Here is a 14,795-nt window from a genome sequence, read left to right as displayed (position 1 = left end):
ACACACAGAGTGATAGATAAGCACTGATATCTAATGGGGAGCAGAGACAATAAGGAAAAACATATAAATCTAACAAGAAAAGTCAAACTTGTAGTCCAGAGTAGTGATTTGGGCAAAATCAAGCAGGTTGTGTCAGGAAGAGATAGAAATGATCTCTTAATTACAGTGAAGGCAGGGCTTGGGTAAAGGGTAGGATATGAAACAAAGGGGGTGATAAAGCCAATACATGGAAAATATCTTAGATGAGAAAATCAGGATGTAGAATCGCTTTGGATGGAGTCAATGCAAAGAAAAGGCAGAAAGCATTGGCGAAAGTGTTTTGTCAACTCATTAACGGTGATATAATGTTGTATGGTGTATAAATTAGAAAACTAAAGGAGCACATAATAAAGGCAACTAAAGATCCAGTGGGATGTTTTTATTTTTCACATCGATTTAGCAAACTAAATTGCAAGAGTAGCTTGGAACTAAATTCATGCAAAGTATTTGAGACAGACTTCTCAAGCAATATGTTTAGAAACCAAGAACGGATCTGAATATTTTAATATTGTGTTGAGACAGGGTTTATTATGAATCTTATAGAGTCATAGAGATGTACAGCATGGAAACAGACCCTTCAGTCCAACTCGCCCATGCCGACCAGACATCCCAACCCAATCTAGTCCCACCTTCTAGCACCCGGCCCATATCCCTCCAAACCCTTCCTATTCATATACCCATCCAAATGCCTCTTAAATGCTGCAATTGTACCAGCCTCCACCACTTCTTCTGGCAGCTCATTCCATGCACATACCACCCTCTGTGTGCAAAAGTTGCCCCGTAGGTCTCTTTTATATCTTTCCCCTCTCACCCTAAACCTATGCTCTCTAGTCCTGGACTCTCCCCACTCCAGGGAAAAGACTTTGCCTATTTACCCTATCCATGCCCCTCATAATTTTGTAAACCTCTATAGTAAAGAATTCTCTGGGAAGAATGATCATAGTATGAGGAAATTTTATTTTAAAGTTAGATGATATTTCGTTCCACAAGATCCAGGCTATTAAATTTAAACAGAAACAATTTTAGGACATGAAGGTAAGTTGGTTGAGTAGATTGGGAAATTAGATTGAACAGTATTATGACACATATGTATTGGCAAATACAAAATGGAGCACCTCATAATTCTCAGTGAATAGACATAACCTTGAGAAATAAAATCTTCACCGACAAAGAAATTCTAACTTGAGAAGTTCGTGGTCGTATTGGATTAAAAATAATGACATGCTTAATATTGAGAAAATAGGAAATGAAAGCAAACCAGCAATAAGTATACCTCAGGTGTCAAAAGTATGCAAAAAGGAACATATCAATGAAGACAAGTTTATATGCCTTGGAGTCAGAGGTGAGAAGTTATAATGGTGAATCAAGAAACGACAGTGATGTACAGCACATATTTTATGTCTGTCCACACAGCAAAGGCACATAAAATCATAATGTCAAGAATTGGCTTGACAGGTACTAATGGGAAAGGTAACCAAAAGATAAACAACTGAAAGGGGAAGAAAGTGGGTGGATGGAGAAGGCATTCAGCATGACTGCTCAAATCTTCAGGGAGCAAATCTTTGATCGCAACTCTGCCAAAGAAGAGTATCAGTGATGTCTGAGTTTACCAAGGAAGTGCTCTCTAAAACCTGCCAATTGTTACAGACAGAATTGTAGCCTCATAGCAGAGGGATCTCAGGCTGTGAAGGTGACTGTGGTAATGAATTTTTATGCATTGGGCTCCTTCCAGACTGGTGCAGACAGTATTTGTAACATTCCCAGGCTGCAGTCCACAGTTGTGGAAGCCATTGAGGATTTGCCTGCAATAAGAACTCCAATTGTTCATTCTATCTTGCCAGAAGAAGCTGGCCAAATGAGTACATGGCTGCATTGATAAGGATAACAGGCACGCTGCACACTGTTAAATTGTCGATGCTAGTGACCTCCAAGCTCTTTAAGCAGAATTCAGTGAAACTCAGGATCTACCCTGAAGAAAATATGGGATCAACAGCTTATTTTTAGTGCTAAATACATATAAAATAAATTACATTTAATTAGTCAGTTTGTTATCTTCTCACTGAGTCTCACTACGAGAACCAATGACTGCACATTATCTGCCAGTACATTGAAGTCTGGGTTGCAGTTTGAGATGCAAGCCATATACAGTCCATCAATGGGCATGTGTGAAGAAGGAATGCGATACTTGAAATTGATTATCAGGATGATAAAAGCTGGTGGTTTCCTCTGTTCACCTGTCCTCATACTGATCTGACTTTCAACTCAGTATCATTTTGATTAATTATTATCTCCACATCAATTCCACTGCTTTGTAAATCAAACACCAGATGGTAGCCAGCCCACTCATGGTTACTTGAAGGAATGGATTTGAGAGAAACATGGCTATTTGTTCTATCATATCCAATTCCTGAAATAATTTGTTGAATTCCTCTGCTAACTTCTTCAGGTGGGTAAAATGTTTTCTTGGCACATCTATTTTACTTTGTCTTTGATATTTTTCTGGTATTTTGTCCAAACTAGGGAGGATTGGAGTGTTTAATTTGTTAATTGTGTGGACCACTAACCCAGTTTCCAGGCACTCACAGCATTGGTCATTTGTGCTAAGACTCTATTCTTTCCCTAAAGTTCACTGTTAGCTCATTCAGTTTCAACATTAAGTCTGTAAAGGAACTCTAAATTGAGCAACCAGGCATTGTCTGACAGTTCACTGCACACATCATTCCTTGATTTAAGTAAATGTGACAACTTCAGACATCAGACTTAAAAATCTTTGCAGGACTTTCCCTCAACTTAACCACCTCACATCAGCATGAAGGATTAGATCACCATAGGCAGCATCAAGTTCACCAAGTAAGGATTTAAACAATGGGGCTGGAGTGTTCTTGCTCAGTTCAAGTGTACAACAACTTTCATAACAGGAGAAAGATTCATAACTTTTCACACTAATACTTACTGCTAGATTATAGAGTGGTATCTGACAAAGGAGAAGAAGTCAGAAACATTTCTGCAAGTTGAAGTAAAGCCCATATTTGCACCAATGCATGGCATCACCATCAATTGTGATGGATACCCGTTTCTTGATTGGAATCTTATTCTCAAGCATGTATCTATTGAACTTGTTGTAGATATCCTCACTCCTTGTTCTCTCTTTAAGGGAAAAAAGGGTGAGAAGGCTTTTTTAAAAATTATGTTGTTAAGAACTATACACACAAAAACTATAGGTGGGCTATGCCGGTAAGGTTGATTGATATGTTGCATTGCAGTGAGAATCTTTCACAGTCCTTCAGGTCCTGCTGTAGTTGCATAAAGATATCTTCCATCAAAAATTTCACTTGCCTTTCTCCTGTAGAATCACCAAGTGACATGATCTGCATTGCCATTAATGCTTCTTCTTTGTTATTAAAATTTTTGAAGACACAATCAGTGGCTACAGTCATTGCTTCATTAATCACTTGCCTTTTATAGTTGGAACAAAAATTAATTTTCCCATTTCATGTGGAAGTTGTACATATTCATTTTGAATGGTCCAGGGTCATCGTTATTGCTTCACATTGAAGTTTGTGCTGTCACTCAGCTGCTGGTCACACTCACTGCAGGTTAGCCAATAGACTCTCATCTCTGGAATATCCAGAATGTTTCTGCTGTTTTGATGGATCAGGATATCACTTCTATTCCAATTTGTTTCCAGAATCTTGGATGGCTTATGTTGCTTGGATGTTGGGTGAGGGGCATGGAATATTCCCCATGATTTTCTTCATCTTGCATAGACCTATTATATAAGCAGGTAAAAACAATGACTGCAGATGCCGGAAACCAGATTCTGGATTAGTGGTGCTGGAAGAGCACAGCAGTTCAGGCAGCATCCAAGTAGCTTCGAAATCGACGTTTCGGGCAAAAGCCCTTCATCAGGAATACAGACAGAGAGCCTGAAGCGTGGAGAGATAAGCAAGAGGAGGGTGGGGGTGGGGAGAAAGTAGCAAAGAGTACAATAGGTGAAAGGGGGAGGGGATGAAGGTGATAGGTCGGGGGTGGGGGGAGGGTGGAGTGGATAGGTGGAAAAGAAGGTAGGCAGGTAGGACAAGTCATGGGGACAGTGCTGAGCTGGAAGTTTGGAACTAGGGTGAGGTGGAGGAAGGGAAAATGAGGAAACTGTTGAAGTCCACATTGATGCCCTGGGGTTGAAGTGTTCCGAGGCGGAAGATGAGGCGTTCTTCCTCCAGGCTTCTGGTGGTGAGGGAGTGGCGGTGAAGGAGGCCCAGGACCTCCATGTCCTCGGCAGAGTGGGAGGGGGAGTTGAAATGTTGGGCCACAGGGCAGTGTGGTTGATTGGTGCGGGTGTCCTGGAGATGTTCCCTAAAGCGCTCTGCTAGGAGGTGTCCAGTCTCCCCAATGTAGAGGAGACTGCATCGGGAGCAACGGATACAATAAATGAGATTAGTGGATGTGCAGGTAAAACTTTGATGGATGTGGAAAGCTCCTTTAGGGCCTTGGAAGGAGGTGAGGGAGGAGGTGTGGGCGCAGGTTTTACAGTTCCTCTGGTGGCAGGGGAAGGTGTCAGGATGGGAGGGTGGGTTGTAGGGGGGCGTGGACCTGACCAGGTAGTCATAGAGGGAACGGTCTTTGCGGAAGGCGGAAAGGGGTGGGGAGGGGAATATATCCCTGATACTGGGGTCTGTTTGGAGGTGGCGGAAATGTCGGCGGATGATTTGGTTTATGCGAAGGTTTGTAGGGTGGAAGGTGAACACCAGGGGCACTCTGTCCTTGTTACGGTTGGAGGGGTGGGGTCTGAGGGCGGAGGTGCGGGATGTGGACGAGATGCGTTGGAGGGCATCTTTAACCACGTGGGAAGGGAAATTGCAGTCTCTAAAGAAGGAGTCCATCTGGTGTGTTCTGTGGTGGAACTGATCCTCCTGGGAGCAGATCTGGCAGAGGCGGAGGAATTGGGAATACGGGACGGCATTTTTGCAAGGGGTAGGTTGGGAAGAGGTGTAATCCAGGTAGCTGTGGGAGTTGGTGGGTTTGTAAAAAATGTCAGTGTCAAGTTGGTCATCATTAATGGAGATGGAGAGGTCCAGGAAGGGGAGGGAGGTGTCAGAGATGGTCCAGGTGAATTTAAGGTCAGGGTGGAATGTGTTGGTGAAGTTGATGAATTGCTCAACCTCCTCGCGGGAGCATGAGCTGGCGCCAATGCAGTCATCAATGTAGCGGAGGAAGAGGTGGGGAGTGGTGCAGATGTAATTACGGAAGATTGACAGTTCTACTTAGCCAACAAAGAGACAGGCATAGCTGGGGCCCATACGTGTGCCCATGGCTACCCCTTTGGTCTGGAGGAAGTGGGAGGATTCGAAGGAAAAATTGTTAAGGGTGAGGACCAGTTCGGCCAAACGAGTGAGAGTGTCGGTGGAAGGGTACTGTTGGGGACGTCTGGAGAGGAAAAAATGGAGGGCTTGGAGGCCCTGGTCATGGCGAATGGAGGTGTAGAAGGATTGGATATCCATGGTGAAGATGAGGCGTTGGGGGCCAGGGAAACGGAAGAATGGAAGTCTTGGAGGAGGTGAAGGGCGTGGGTGGTGTCTCGAACATATGTGGGGAGTTCCTGGACTCGGGGGGGGATAGGACAGTGTCGAGGTAGGTAAAGATGAGTTCAGTGGGGCAGGCGCATGCTGAGACAATGGGTCGGCCAAGGTGGTCAGGCTTGTGGATCTTGGGAAGGAGGTAGAACCGGGCAATGCCGGGTTCCCGGACTATGAGGTTGGAGGCTGTGGGTGGAAGGTCTTCTGAGGTGATGAGGTTCTGTATGGTCTGGAAGACGATGGTTTGGTGATGGGGGGTGTGGTCATGGTCGAGGGGGCGGTAGGAAGAGATGTCCTCGAGTTGGCGTTTGGCTTCAGCGGTGTAGAGGTCAGTGCTCCCTTTATCTGCTGGCTTGATGGTGAGGTTGGGATTGGAGCAGAGAGATTGGATGGCTGCGCGTTGTGAAGGTGAGAGGTTGGAGTGGGGGAGGGGGGTAGACAGGTTGAGGCGGTTAATGTCCCGGTGGCAGTTGGAAATGAAGAGATCGAGGGCAGGTAATAGGCCAGCACGGGGTATCCAGGTGGATGCAGTGTGTTGGAGGTGGGCGAAGGGGTCCTCGGAAGGTGGACGGGAGTCCTGATTGTGAAAGTAAGCTCGGAGGCGGAGGCAACGGAAGAAGTGTTCGACGTCACGGCGTGTATTAAATTCATTGATGCGTGGACGGAGGGGGGTGAAGGTGAGTCCTTTGCTGAGGACTGATCATTCGTCCTCAGTGAGGGGAAGGTCTGGAGGGATGGTAAAAACTTGGCAGGGCTGGGAGCTGGAATCTGGTGTGGGTGTAGAGCTGGGAGTGGGAGCAGAGCCAGTAACCGGAGTGGGTGTGATGGTGGTGGCAATGGGGGTGGAGTCATGAGCAGGGGTAGTGTTCCCCTCAGGGTTCTGGGGGCCAGGAATGGGGACAGTGGGACCTGTGGGGGGCGTGTCAGCAGAATGCAGGTGAGTGGCGCTGATGGGGGCGGAAGTGGTGGCAGACATGGCAGTAGGGATGGCGGAAGTCACTGAGCGTGTGACATCAGTGATGATGTGAAGGGCGGAAGTGATGTCATGTGTGATGCATGAGGAATTGTGAGGGGTGGAAGTGGTTGTGGGAGTGGCCATGCTGGGGGCGGAAGTTACATCATCAATCAGCGTGAGAGTGGCAGCTGCACCAGCCGCATGGCTTATTGTGTCCAAGCAGTTCCAGAGGCCGGGGGAATCTTCTGGAATGTTTGAGGAGCGCTGGTTATGGAGGTGGGTAGATAAAATTTTGTTGTACTTACAGTTTTTGATGTTTGAGATGGAGTTGAAATAATGTTTGTTGAGAGTATGAATTCTCCTGAGGATGTAGTACAGAGTGGGTCCTTTGCAATTCTGAGGGAGTGTGGCCCTCAGCTGAGGCAGGGCTGACTGGAGAGAGGTTAGGTGCCGGCGCATTGCTACAAGCATGGAGTGGGGGATCGTGAAGGAGAACTGTTGCTGGTGTTTTTGAATCTGTAGTCTGTACTGTTTGTCCTGTTTGGGTCCGAACTCTGCTGGTTTAAAGGTGGTCCGGAGTCCGTGTGGGATGAGTTGGTTATGGAGGCAGGCACTGAGGAAGCAAATGTGGCTGTGGTAGCGAGTTTGTTTCAGGACATGGTTGAAGAGCTTCAGGGCAGAGGAAATGACCTGGAGAGGAAATGACCTGGGAGTTGCAGTGGGAGAGGTAGCTGATGAAAGAGATTGCAAGTCTACAGAGGACAGGTAGAAGAGTGAGACCATGTGGGCTGCCGTTCTGAGTCTGTGTGAACATGATGGGCTGAATAGCTTCCTGTGTTTCCAGTACTATAATGTCCTGGCTTCACACATCAGTTCCTAGTGTATTTCTTATTCGTTTGATTGCATTGTCAAAACGTAGGTAATCTTGATGATATTGAAACTCAATACATTAAGTTGGCATAAGCTGTTAAAAAGAGCATGCACTTTTCTTTAGTCAAGTACCTTCTTGAAGTGGAATTCATGCAGCGACATGATGATCAATGTGTGTCTGTAGTCAGGGATTGTGGGTGGTTGACAAGGTTGACTGTCAGATGCATACAGTGAGGTGGGGGGTGTGCAGTGAGATCCACTGTCAGAGAGTCTACAGTCACTTGCGATCTTGTGTTGAAGATATAGTATGATATCATGGCAGTTTGAGGCATGGAGATGAATTGCAACCAGAATGGATTTCACTCCCTCAGTGTTAGACTGGTGAGCAGTCAGCTTAGCATCCTGAGGGCTGGTCAACAAGGCACTTATATCATCTACAAATGGTAAATCAGAGGAGATTATAGGACAAGGACAACGTGGTGTGTGAAGAGAAGACAGACGCATGGCCACTAGTCACAATGTTAGGTTCAGTAGTGATGGCAAGAGCTGAGTCTTCCATTGGATGAAAGACATGTGTCTGTGCCCCGACCCCTCTGCCTATGATTATATGTGCTATCTTATTCTGTAGAGTGAGTGTTGATGCAACTTTGAGTGATTGGTCTGACATGGTTAAACAGCTTGAAATATGTGAAAATTGTAAGATGGGTTGTGAAGGTTGCACCTGTGAAGGGCAGATGAAACTATGAATGTAAGTATAAACCATGGTCTTTAGAGATTATTGAAAGGCGAAAAAATATCTTATAATGATAATAATGAGGAAGAAGCACAACATTTGAGTATTGCCTCTACCTAAAGGAAGAGGTGTCTATTAATCATGCTTCTCAAAGGCCTGTCTATGTCCCCTTCGATTAGATTAGATTAGATTAGGTTAGGTTAGATTATGTTCCTTTGGGCCAGCTAAATGAATGAGCAAGGGGGTGGCAGTTGGAAAATGATGTAGTAAAATTTGAAATTACTCCGTTGGATAGGAAGAATGAAAAAGCAGAATATTTCTTAAATGTTGAGAGACTAGCATTAAATGTTGTTATTCAAGGGCCATTGAACATGACTAAGAAAGTGATAAGTATGACAAATTACCTGTTAGTCATTGCAAGAGGGTTGGAGTATAATGTAAGAAAATTTTGCTGTAGCTAATTAAGGAGTTTAGGAATCCATGCTTAGTGTACTGAATACAGTTTTGGTCAGGATATACTTAGCCTAGTGGAGTGTAATAAGAGTTTGTTATTGGTTTTTGGGATGAGAGGATTGTTCTATGAGGACATATCAAATTGAATAGGACTTGACGCTCTAGAGTAGAGAAAAATGAGATGTTCTTCATTGAAGTGTACAATATTGTGAAGTGGACTGTCAGAAAAGATGCTGAAAGACTGTTTCACCAGTTAGAAAGACTCGAGTTAAAATTCATGATCTCAGTATAACAGATTGTTGATTGAAGTAGGGCGAAGTTTTCTTACTGGATGGGTTTGTGCATCTTTTGAATTCTCTAAACCAAAGGCTGTGGATGTGCAGTTGATTAGTATTTTAAGGCTGAAATTCTTAGTTCTTAGAGATGTAAAGAATTAAGGGAAATGGAGGTAGCGCAGGAAAGTTGAATTGATGTTGAAGCTCAGTCACGATCACATGAAATGGCAAAATTATATTTGAGGAACTGTATAGCTGACCTAGCTCATAACTTCTATATCTTATATCCGTATGAAATAAAACTTTTATTGTGTCATTGGATGCTGATCAGGTCGCAAGAAGGAAAGATAACATGGTAAATTGACAGCTTGCTTGGCTTCCAGGTGGGGAAAGTGCCCATCAGGAGGCCTCATCCAGAGAACTGTATGGGCACCCTGGAAACTGGAAGAACAGAGATTTGGCACTTGAGATTTGAAGAGGCTGTTGGCCATGGCATGTCAATAGTGATCAATAATTGTGGCATAGAGAAATTAGCTTTCATGAGTTGGTGAGAGGTCAGCTGCAGAGACATCATGATTGGTTGGGGCAGGAATGGGCACTACCCTTCCAAAACTGGCATAGCAATTGTCAAATTGACATTGAGCTCCTAGTTTCACAGTGGAGGCCAGATTTTAAAATGTTAATGAAGTGTTAAACCTTCCTACAGAAGGACATTTTGATTCCTTGAAAATTGCCGCCAAGAAATTAGCAATAAGCAAGTACTTACTGTAGGGTTTGCATTTCACTTTTAAGCTCCTTCTGAAACCTCTTCTGTCATGATTGTTATCACTATCAAGGTGAATTTGTCTCCTTCGCCAGAAAGATAACTAATTATGAGGAAAACATTAGAAGTCAAAGACTAATAAAAGTTATTTTTGAAGATCTGCTGTGAACATAGTCATCAAGACTTTTAATGAAGAATACATGGTCTGGGGTAGATAGAATCTATGACTTCTTTCACACTTAAAAAGGTGCCCTGAATTTGCCACCAGTGACAAAGGATACAATATGCAATGGTTTACGTTAGGTTTCCCGGAGATCTTTCCTGATTTGTGTGCATATATCTCTTGCAAATGGAGTGAAGAAAGGAGAAAGAGAACAAAATGAACAGCCACTGAGACTGAAGAAGTTACCAATATCCAAGACAAAGCTAGTTCCTCGATGTGATGTGTAAGCATTATGTGGGAATATTGGCAATTTTAGCCCTGTACAACCACTGAGGAGCATCTCAAAACATAAATAATACACATTTGAAAAATGACAGCAGGAAGAGTTTGAAGACACTGTGGAAGATGGTGCATTGCTTCAATTAAAACAAAAAAAAATGCAAGCAAAGGATAAGATAACAAAGAAAATGTAGGAAAACCTTGGAGAGAAATAGAATCCACTCTTTCATTAGATCCATCAAGATCGAAAGACAAAGTGTGAAGGGAAAAATCAACGCAACAGGAGAAAAGGAAGACAGTGGTATGAGTACAGAGCAAAAGGACATTAGTAAATTTGGACCTTGCTTATGGATAGACAGTAAGATTTGAATCAGGAGGAGGAACAGGTAAGATGCTACATTAATAGTGGCTTTCAGAGACTAGTGTGAAAAATATTTGCTTGACCTCTGCTCATTACCCAATGTGAGTTGCAACAAGTTGCTGTAGCTCAGCCAACTAACAAGCCTAAAACCATGCAGAGTGCAAGACTCGTAAATAGGAAGTCTCAAATCACTCTGCATATATTGACATTCTTTGGAGTGAGATTTTAACTTCGTAAAATTTATTCACTTGCTCAGAATTAAAATCAGGCTCAAATTTATTAATGATTTGTTCCTGAAGTGCCATTTCTAAAAGACTGATTTATAGAGACTGTCCACTTTTACATCATAGTGAATTTGAGCAAGAGATCAGATATTGCTTGCATATGGCTGTGTAGACGGGATGTCGCATTTATGACAGAGGACCAAAATTTCATATTAAAATAGACCTATCACTTGAGGCAATCTTGGATAATCAATGGTTTGCTGCTTTCCTAATATACAGCTGCATCAATGGTGTTACCAACAAGACAACCAAAAGCATCCCCTGGGATTAATGTTATGCATAGACATCAAATCAGAATATTAAAATAAAGCCCAAGAATTAAAGTCTTTCCAGGCCTAAATGGATGAACTTGATGTTGGTCCAAACACAAGCTTTAAACAGCTTTGAAGCTGAGTTAAAATGAAAACTGTGGTGATCATACTGTACGAACAACTTCAAAGCAAGAGAGTTAAAAATATGCCCATGGTCTTGTTTGGAACTGTTGGTGTTCAATGCTGAATACCTTTTTTTCAGTACATTGGAGTGGCTGGTAGGAACTAGTGTGATTTAACCTTGAAGTGAAATTAGATTACTTTCTCTTGGTATGCCACAAGCCAGAGAGAACCAGAGCCATGTCTATTTGTTTAGTCAGGTTATCCGAAGTGACCTCTGGTTATATAGAACATCATAATTGTACGCTTACAAAGCATCGCAAAAATATTTTCCACATGTACGCTTGTAAGGAAAACAGTTCAAAGTTGCATAAAGTGTGCAATATAATTTATCAAATAACCATTTGCAAAACAATGCGTGTCTTTGTAAACACTGGTTAGCCAGCTATAATTGAATGGAGTAAATGTATGACATAAAGAATGCAAGGGGTAAATGCACATTATAAACATTTTTATTTCTGAGCAAAAGAAAAAAAATTATCATCAATGTATCATAAAATGTATGAGGATTTAATTTGAAGTGACTGATGTAAACAGGCATGAGAGAGACACAAAGCATTTACACTGGACTATGCTCCATTAACAACTATTGGGTTGGAGACACTTTGATCTTCTCGTTGGAGGGCAGCTGAAAGGACTCTAAACACGAAGAACAAAAAAACCTAATCAACATTTCACATGCTGACTATTATTAGACTGTTAATAGAGGAATCATTAAAACAAATTGCTTCCATGTAAAGTTTTTTTGTGTGTGCGCATACCTAGATTACATGGTTACGTGTAGATCTGTACGATTTAGTTGCTGCATTAATTACACTTGATCGTATTAAAACATAGCCTTGTGTATACAGTCCAGTTAAACTTTGAGCACTTCCTGTTTAACCAATTTCAGTATAATCTATGATCTAATAATTAGGTGAATTTTTAAGGATCCTTCTCCATTCCATTTATGTGTCGCAGAAACATCTGTTTTGCATTACAAAGAAAGTACCACACTCAGAAAACACTTCATCTCCTCTAAAAATCGATTTAGGTTGGCTGAATTCTAATGCTTGTAGCATTACAGCACTGTACATTACTTATTGCAGCTGCTAGCTTTAGAATTTCATTGTCATTTTTTATAGTTTAGAGACAGAGAAAGGAATGACATCCCTCTGTGATTGCTAACACAGAGCTTCCTTTAAAAATCGGGTTTGATTATTTCCTCCTCGTGTCCTTAGTTTAACCTCAACATCCGCACATTTGGACTTTATTTTTTTTTAAAAGCGCTGTTGCAGAACATTGCCCTGCATTTGATTGAATGTTGATAGTTTCTTTTCTTGTTCATGGAACATAGGCATCACTGGTGAGGCCAGCATTTGTAACCATTTCTAATTGCTCTGGAGAAAGTGGTAGTGAACTGTGTTCTTGAACTACTGCAGTCCTTGGGATGTCAGAACACCCACAATGCTGTTTGGGAGGGTGTCCCAAGATTTTGACCCAGTGACAATTGGAACCATTTATTAATTGGTGGAGGTCACTTGAGGAAGGTGCCCACCATTGTGGAATGATTTGTGGTGAATCACATGCAAAGATGATGCATGAAACAGCGTTGTCTTTGTTGAAAGACCAAAGGCAGCTGCCATTCATGGGTTATGTCTTGTTCAACAGAGGAAGCAGAAATAAAAGCAGGGAAAAACAGAAAGGGCAGAACACAAAATAAATATGTAGCTGGTTGTGGATGACAAACTTGCTAAAAAAAAAGTGTTTTTTTTCCCTATTTTGTATAACTATTAAGTGGGAAGCTTACAATTTCTTAATGTCCAGAGATGGTTAGAAGGAGATTTTCAAGATTTCTGATTGTGAATACTTTGATGGTATATGACAGCTGTCTTTGTACACTTTGTAACAAAACCCTGGGTAGTACAATATAGACACTGCTCATGATCTGCTGTATAACTTGCATAACTTAGTATCATAGTTGATTTTTGTCAATCTTCATGGTAGAATCATACAATGGTTACAAAATGGAAGAGGATGTTCATTCCATTCTATTTTATTGTGCAAGAACTCAGTGAGTCCCACTAACCCATCTTCCTCCATAACCCTGTAAGCTTTCTTACTTCCTCTGTATTGACTTGTATTTGGAGACGTATAACTGTTTTGAAAAAAAAACTTTACAAAAGGTATGATCTTTGTCCTTTCAAACCGATTAGTTTATTTTGCAAAAAAAAAGTTTGACTGTAATTTCTTGCAATTCAACAGCATGTGGCCTATTTAGCAATGTCTAGACACTGTCACTCATCTGATAAGCCATCGTGGTGTTAAGGCTATGGCCACAGCTCCCACAAGTGGGGGCTCCCAACAAAACTAATCAAGAACATGATCACCTTAGTAGCCCTGACCTTGCTATAACACTTCAGCCATGAAAAGAAACCCTCTGGTGTATTGTGCAAGGGAACTGAATTCAAGTGGTAAAACTGAAAACTGAAGGGGAGTCCTTCAATTAAAGCAATGTACTCGTATTGCCAGTAAAGTACACAAGGGAATTCTTTATTGCTACTAGGTCACAGCTAACAGACTTGGAACAATTCATTCCTTTAAGGCAAGATGTTCCCCTGCACATGAAAGAGCTGGTGAACTTTCAGTACCAATAGTGGGATATGCTATTGCCAGTGATTAACAGGCAAGTGGCAGATGGATTAATAAAAACTGCACACTTTTGTTTTAGATTCCCTACAGTATGGAAACAGGCCCTTCAGCTCAGCATGTCCACACCAATTCCCATACCCTATATTTACCCCTGACGAATGCACCTAACACTATGGGCAATTTAGCATGGCCACTTGTTGGAACATATCTATTTTTGGTCTCTATCCTCAAAGTAACAATTAGAAGGGATAAATATTTTGTGAATTCTGGTAAAGATAGTGGGGAGAGACTTCTAAAAATGGGTGGGTAGGGACAAAACATGGAAAAGGTGTAGAAATAGGCCATTTATTCTTTCGAGCAACAGAACCAAGGCAGAGTATAATCCCAAATCTACATTCCTGCTTCCTCTACTTTATACGTCTGCTTCCACCAGCTTTCCATGAAGAGAATCATGACCCTCTGAAAAAAAGGTTGTCACATCATTTGTGTTTTAAATTGGCGACCATTTATATTTAAGCAGTGACCCCTCATTTTTGGTTCTCATCTAAGATGAGTGAAGGTTTTTATTCATCACTGCATTGAGTATAGGAATTGGGAGGTCATGTTGCGGCTGTACAGGACATTGGTTAGACCACGACAGAGGAACCTTGATTATCTAAAGGACATGGGCAGGCAATATTTCATTTGCTTAGTCGAATTTTGGATAATTGAATACCTGATAACATGTTAAGCTGAACATTGAGACCTCGTGATCTTGCTGGATAATCTAATATTCAGATAATTGAATGCCGAATAATTAAGGTTCCTCTGTATTGGAATACTGCATGCAATCCTGGTCTCCCTGCTATAGGACAGATGTGAAACTTGAAAGGGTTCAGAAAAGATTTACAATGATGTTGTCAGGTACAACGATTTGAGTATAGGGAGAGCTTGAAGAGACTTGGGCTATTTTCCCTGGAACATCGGAGGCTGAGGGGTGACCTTA

This window comes from Chiloscyllium punctatum, chromosome 14 (genome assembly GCF_047496795.1).
Source record: "Chiloscyllium punctatum isolate Juve2018m chromosome 14, sChiPun1.3, whole genome shotgun sequence".
Taxonomy (NCBI): Eukaryota; Metazoa; Chordata; class Chondrichthyes; order Orectolobiformes; family Hemiscylliidae; genus Chiloscyllium; species Chiloscyllium punctatum.
This window is presented reverse-complemented; position numbering follows the sequence as displayed.